Source organism: Centruroides vittatus, unplaced genomic scaffold, assembly GCF_030686945.1.
Source record: "Centruroides vittatus isolate TY-2023 unplaced genomic scaffold, ASM3068694v2 contig_538, whole genome shotgun sequence".
In the NCBI taxonomy this organism is placed as follows: Eukaryota; Metazoa; Arthropoda; class Arachnida; order Scorpiones; family Buthidae; genus Centruroides; species Centruroides vittatus.
In genome coordinates, this window is record NW_027122316.1 from 169,449 (window position 1) to 176,219 (window position 6,771).

Sequence of the window (6,771 nt, forward strand, 5' to 3'; positions counted from 1 at the left end):
TTCATCTTCACATTTATAACATATGTTATCGTCATTGACCGATATTTAATTTTAAAAACAATTTTCACAATTGGCATGCATCAGAAAAAGAAAGCATAACTTCCCTAAAACACACTTCATTGAGAAGGTCCGCTTCACTCTGAAAAAGCCGACAGTTTTATGTCAGAAATCCAATGTGTGACCTACTTTCTCTAACGTAGTAAAACAAAGTAAGTTGCAGTACAACAATACACATAAACACAAATAAATTAGTAGCTCAATAATACATACTTTCATTTATATCCATATGTTATATCCAAAAGTCAGTTCTCCCAAATTGTCGAAAAATAAATTATTTTCAACTTTTCTTTTTGTAAAGTAGCATATTCTGAAAAACAAGTTCTATATTCAGCGTAAAATTTCCACCTTTTATCCGTTAAAAACAACGCAAAATGTATGGATCCACGTAATAAAAAATTATCGCAGTGAACTTCGAAAAAACCAGAAACACAGATACACCAGACTGCACTGTACAAAATTTTGCCACGAACTGATTCATATTTTAATGCACCTGTGAATAATTTCATCACATGACGAAAAGTTTTTGAATAAAAGCTAAAAGTTTTTAAAAATTCTTTCATAAAATCCGATGAATTTAATTAATACACAATAACTAGATCTGTTTAATAAAGATTAATAATTTTCCATTATAATTATGCAAATTAGATATAAAAAAGATCATCGCGCAAATTCTCCCGCGAACCATGGATGACTCTTACGTCATCTGGATTGAAGTTTCCTGCAAAATAGTGAAAATTTTTATATAATTATTTTACTAATCCAGCCAAATTTAAATAATATAAAATGTCTAGATCTGTTTAATAAAGATTAGTAATGTACTATCATTAATATGCAAATTAGATATGACAAAGATCACTGTGGAAAAATTCCTGCCAAGATAAAAATAGCTTTCGGTCACGTGATCACCAAGAAATACGCCTTAAATTTAATGTTTGTGTACAAATTAATACATTTTAACTAATGTCATCGTTTAAAATTTAATGTTTCTGTAAAAATTAGTAAATTGTAACAAATTTCATCAAAGACAACAGAATAATTTTCAGCTCATAAAAACTCTACAATAAATGATTATTTCTTCGAAAGACGTCGATATGCACGAATAAATAATAAATATACAATAATGCTTTTATCCATTTTAAGTGGATATTGTAAAAATTAAGCTATTTAATTTGTTTGGCTTTTATAATTTAGTTTCCGAATATTTTACTGTGAAATTCCATTTAGTAAACAGAAACAAAGACAAGCTATTAATTATAAACAGGACAATAGAATAATTTTTACGTAAATTGAGTGAAAATACAGAAAAAAACAAATTATATCAAAGATGGGGACAAACAAGCTTACATCCCCAGAACAGAGCTTATAATTTGTTGTCAATTTCAGCCTGTTCCTACTTCGACTGTTTTATGTTGGTAAAAAGTTATTTTTTTAAAATAAAAGTACTTTGTTGTTAGTGAAGAAAGATAAAAGTATCGAAATATAATATTCAGAATTAAAAATATTGATGTATGTCCATATTAGAAATGTATATTTTTTTCCGATATTAGAAATAATATCACGAGAAAAACATTATATAAATGAAATACGGCCATAAACAATTTCTTTCTGTCAAATAAATTACGGATTAAACAGGCTTATTTAGAAAAATTCAATCGCGAATAACTGACTTTAAATATACAGAGGATACAGTATGCTTGTTATGTGATAGTATCTGCGTTTACAAATTAACAGAATTTTCCATTTTTTTTTACACATTATAATCTAGGAAACTATGTTTAATAATAAGACATACTACAAAAAGGGTAAGAAAGGAACGTCAGTCATTGTATCTAATGTATTATTGAAAGTTTCATTCATATAGATAATTAATTTTATCAAGATACATTTCTCCAAAAGAAAATTATCGATATTTATCGTAAATATAAGTAAATTTTATTATAATTTAGATAAAAACTCATTTTTTCCCCACGCATGGCTTCTTTCCCCTCCCTCTTACTCCTATACTTGGAACATTCCATTTCATAATTTGATGTAATAATAACGTTTAAAATGATTCTAAATAAAATATTGACACTTAAAGTAGGTTAATTTAGGCCTATATTGTCACGAGTCTCAGGTGTATTCATAAAAATGTAATAATCTATACAATAATACTTTCTCACATGCTCCATGTGTTAAAGTTTGCAGCTGTAATTGAAGTAATATATAAAGAAACAAAATGTTTATATTATCAATAGTTATAAAAGATATCTTATTTTCACGTAGAAAAACAAAATAAGACAGAAGAAACAGACAATCACACGATATCTCTATCCAGGACATTCTATAATTGATTTTAAATTTCTAATGTCGACATACATAAATATTTTTGTGTGTGTGAATATTATATTTCGATACTTTTATGTTTCTTCACTAAGAACATCTTAAAACATTAACTTTTTACCAACATAAAACAGTCGAAGTAGAAACAGGCTGAAAATAACAACGAATTATAAGCTCTGTTCTGGGGATGTAAGCTTGTTTGTCCCCATCTTTGATATAATTTGTTTTTTTCTATATTTTCACTCAATTTACGTAAAAATTATTCTATTGTCCTGTTTATAATTAATAGCTTGTCTTTGTTTCTGTTTACTAAATGGAATTTCACAGTAAAATATTCGGAAACTAAATTATAAAAGCCAAACAAATTAAATAGCTTAATTTTTACAATATCCACTTAAAATGGATAAAAGCATTATTGTATATTTATTATTTATTCGTGCATATCGACGTCTTTCGAAGAAATAATCATTTATTGTAGAGTTTTTATAAGCTGAAAATTATTCTGTTGTCTTTGATGAAATTTGTTACAATTTACTAATTTTTACAGAAACATTAAATTTTAAACGATGACATTAGTTAAAATGTATTAATTTGTACACAAACATTAAATTTAAGGCGTATTTCTTGGTGATCACGTGACCGAAAGCTATTTTTATCTTGGCGGGAATTTTTCCACAGTGATCTTTGTCATATCTAATTTGCATATTAATGATAGTACATTACTAATCTTTATTAAACAGATCTAGACATTTTATATTATTTAAATTTGGCTGGATTAGTAAAATAATTATATAAAAATTTTCACTATTTTGCAGGAAACTTCAATCCAGATGACGTAAGAGTCATCCATGGTTCGCGGGAGAATTTGCGCGATGATCTTTTTTATATCTAATTTGCATAATTATAATGGAAAATTATTAATCTTTATTAAACAGATTTAGTTATTGTGTATTAATTAAATTCATCGGATTTTATGAAAGAATTTTTAAAAACTTTTAGCTTTTATTAAAAAACTTTTCGTCATGTGATGAAATTATTCACAGGTGCATTAAAATATGAATCAGTTCGTGGCAAAATTTTGTACAGTGCAGTCTGGTGTATCTGTGTTTTTGGTTTCTTCGAAGTTCACTGTGATAATTTTTTATTACGTGGATCCATACATTTTGCGTTGTTTTTAACGGATAAAAGGTGGAAATTTTACGCTGAATATAGAACTTGTTTTTCAGAATATGCTACTTTACAAAAAGAAAAGTTGAAAATAATTTATTTTTCGACAATTTGGGAGAACTGACTTTTGGATATAACATATGGATATAAATGAAAGTATGTATTATTGAGCTACTAATTTATTTGTGTTTATGTGTATTGTTGTACTGCAACTTACTTTGTTTTACTACGTTAGAGAAAGTAGGTCACACATTGGATCGCTGACATTTATACAGAAAAATTTATACTTGAAGAATTTTGTTTTGATAATTATTGCCTAGGGTTTATGTCGAAAATATTTTTCATTTATATTTGTAATTACAGTTAATTCGAATAGTAATGGCGCTTAAATATTTATAGGATTAATTGAAGTTTTCGAATTTTGTTTGAGGAAACTGAGGAAGGCAAGAGTATCGACAGTTGTATAATGAACTGAATTTAAGTAAATTAGGTGACTTCGTATGTTTCGATGTAGTTTTTTATAATATTACGATATACGAACTTTCGATTTTGTAAATTGTATTATACTAAAAAATAAAGTTTTTCGTTATTCTCCTACTTAATGATGTATTTATAATGTTTCTGAATTAAATAATACTTATTAAATTGAAATCCAAGCTTTACAAAGTACTATGAATATTAGAGAAGACCGTTTTACTATAAACTACTACGTTTTACTACAGCTTACTCTAATGTTGATTCTACGAAAAGTAGGTCAGACAAGGACCGTTAGACTAATGACGTAGGCTGTTTACTTTTTCCGGTTGCATCGGTGCTCTCCCGATAGCGTCATTTACAGAAGTCACACCTACTTTTTTCTGACGCGAGCCAATTAGGAATATTAATTTTTTTAACCAATCAGATGACGGCGGGAGATTTAAATTCGATTTATGTCGATAGATGGCCGTCTAAAATTTCATATTTATTTTAATTTTCTCTCTTTTATTGTAATTTCTCGAGAACTAAAGGATATTCCAAAACAAAGTTGGAGAACTCAACTACTCGTGAAAATTCTACTACTTCACGAAATGGTCCAGGTATTTTATAAGAATTTTTTAATTCACCTTTTGTATTCCATCCATAGTCGTTTTGTCTCAGTTTGTCGATTAAATGAGGAATGTATTTTTGATATAGCTGCGGTACAGATATAGTTATTTGTTTAATAAACGCATCCTCACCGTTATCGGAGGTAGGTGGTTTTTTTTCGGGTGATTCCGGCGGTTTTTCATCGGGCACAACGGATACTCTGGCGGGCTCTTTCGGCTTATGGACGGTTCTCTGATATCTCGAAATCAACTGACTTAATAATTTAACTTTACTATCGTCGGATAAATCGGTACTCTCGAGTAATTCTTCGATATTATTTCCAATTCTTATTTCGGGTTTAATTTGATATCCTGCTAACAACTCGGGAGGGACCAGAGCCATTCGCTTCGCCATTAGATTTTTTTTCCTATTACTTTACCGATTAATCCTTTTGCCATAGACAATAACGGCGCCAGTAGAAGAGGAAGGAATCCGCCCGATTGATTAATCAAAATTTTTTTCTTGATATTTAAAGGAACTCGTTTTTCGCTTAATTTCCTGATTACTTTTTTATATTTTCGTAATTTATGAACGTCAACAGGTATATTTCCCCTCAGAAAATTATCGCATATTTCGCACAAAACTTTAACTTGATCGGGAGTAGCTTCTTTTAATATCGCTCTTCGTTGAGAGGGAGTAGATTTGGCTAGATGCGCCAACATATGATAATTTTTCTTTACGTTCTTCATTTTATCGGTAAGTATATCCAATAAATACCTTGTTCGTCCGGAAAACACGAATCCCGCACCGAAAGTTTTTTGTCTGTTTTAGGATGAAAATCCAGCAGCAAATAACCAAAATCCTTTTCTGTCGCTTTTTTATACGCGTCCATAAAAAAATTACATTTTCCAGCGAATGCCTGGCGTCCCAAACAGCTTACTTGACTTTCGTCTCGATTATTTTTAAACAAAATCAATTAATGCGTATTTAAAGTAATATCTCTCATAATTCTATTTTTCGGAAACAGATTTTGCATTATCAGGATCACTCTTACATTATTATGGTGAGACTCCGTCGTGAACAGAAACGCAGTTTTTGAACTGAGTTCCTGCATCAAATCATCGATTACTACTAAATCCCATCCTTGTACAGATTCAGGTAAGCCGTACATAAATGTAATACTTTTTTCATCTCGAAAAAACGGCAAATATACAGAATAACACCATAAAACTTTCTTTAACTGTTTTTCATAAATTTTACAACGAATAATTTTTCTTACTAACGTAGTCTTTCCACATTGCGACGGTCCGGCGATTATGCAGTTACTCGGATGCTTAAAATACATATCAATCGATTTTACTGACTTTAGCAAATTTATAATGTTTCAATCCACAATTTATCTCTCTAAATATTAATATATTCTTTTTATTTTTTTCAACGTAAACTTTTCTCATAACATCCGAACTATCTTCGAACGAATAATATAATTTATTAGTAACTTCGTTAATTCTTCCGTCTTCGTCAACAATTGCAAAACCGAACTTTCCATCTCCCTTCCATATATCTCCGTTAACTTTAAAATAACGCAAAAAAACAGGAAAATTATCGGGAATATCGAGCGAAAAATTCTTTACCGCAGCTATACAGCCGTCCAGAGACTTGTACAACCGAGGAGAAACAGAATAATTTCTGTCGCTGTCGTAGGTAAAAATAAAACCGTATGCTTCCATGTTCGATCCTGGCGTTAAAATAAATTCTAACGTATGTTAAAATTTTATATATGCCGACAATCAACCAATCACATTTTATAGTAAGTATGTCAAAAGGTATTTATAAAATTTTGTTAGAACGCGCGCGCGCGGAAATTTTGTAATTATATCGAATGGTAAGTCATGTCGAAATAATTATTTTGTGATTAGTACGTGTCATACATGTTATCGTACGAGATTTAAAATTTTTGTGATTAGCGCCACCCATACATGTTATCCTATGAGAATTTTGTGATTAGAGCTGCCCAAACGACTACTACTTACGCGACCGAATCGGAATTTCCTTAATGCGGCACTTTCGTAAGTGGCCGTCACTTTGCCATGCATTCTGATGAGAAAATAACAGCGACGTTGAATTAATAACACTCAAATAAGCATCAAAAAAAGA

General features: G+C 29.8%; 2 protein-coding genes across 3 annotated transcripts in view; one reads left to right on the forward strand and one right to left on the reverse strand.

The window, feature by feature from the left end:
* The window catches only part of LOC136978445 (choline O-acetyltransferase-like), a 221,724-nt gene that overhangs the window by 35,517 nt on the left and 179,436 nt on the right, over positions 1–6,771 (reverse strand). The window lies entirely within an intron of this gene.
* The window catches only part of LOC136978428 (uncharacterized), a 38,149-nt gene that overhangs the window by 16,300 nt on the left and 15,078 nt on the right, over positions 1–6,771 (forward strand). The gene's annotated exons all lie outside the window — the stretch shown is intronic.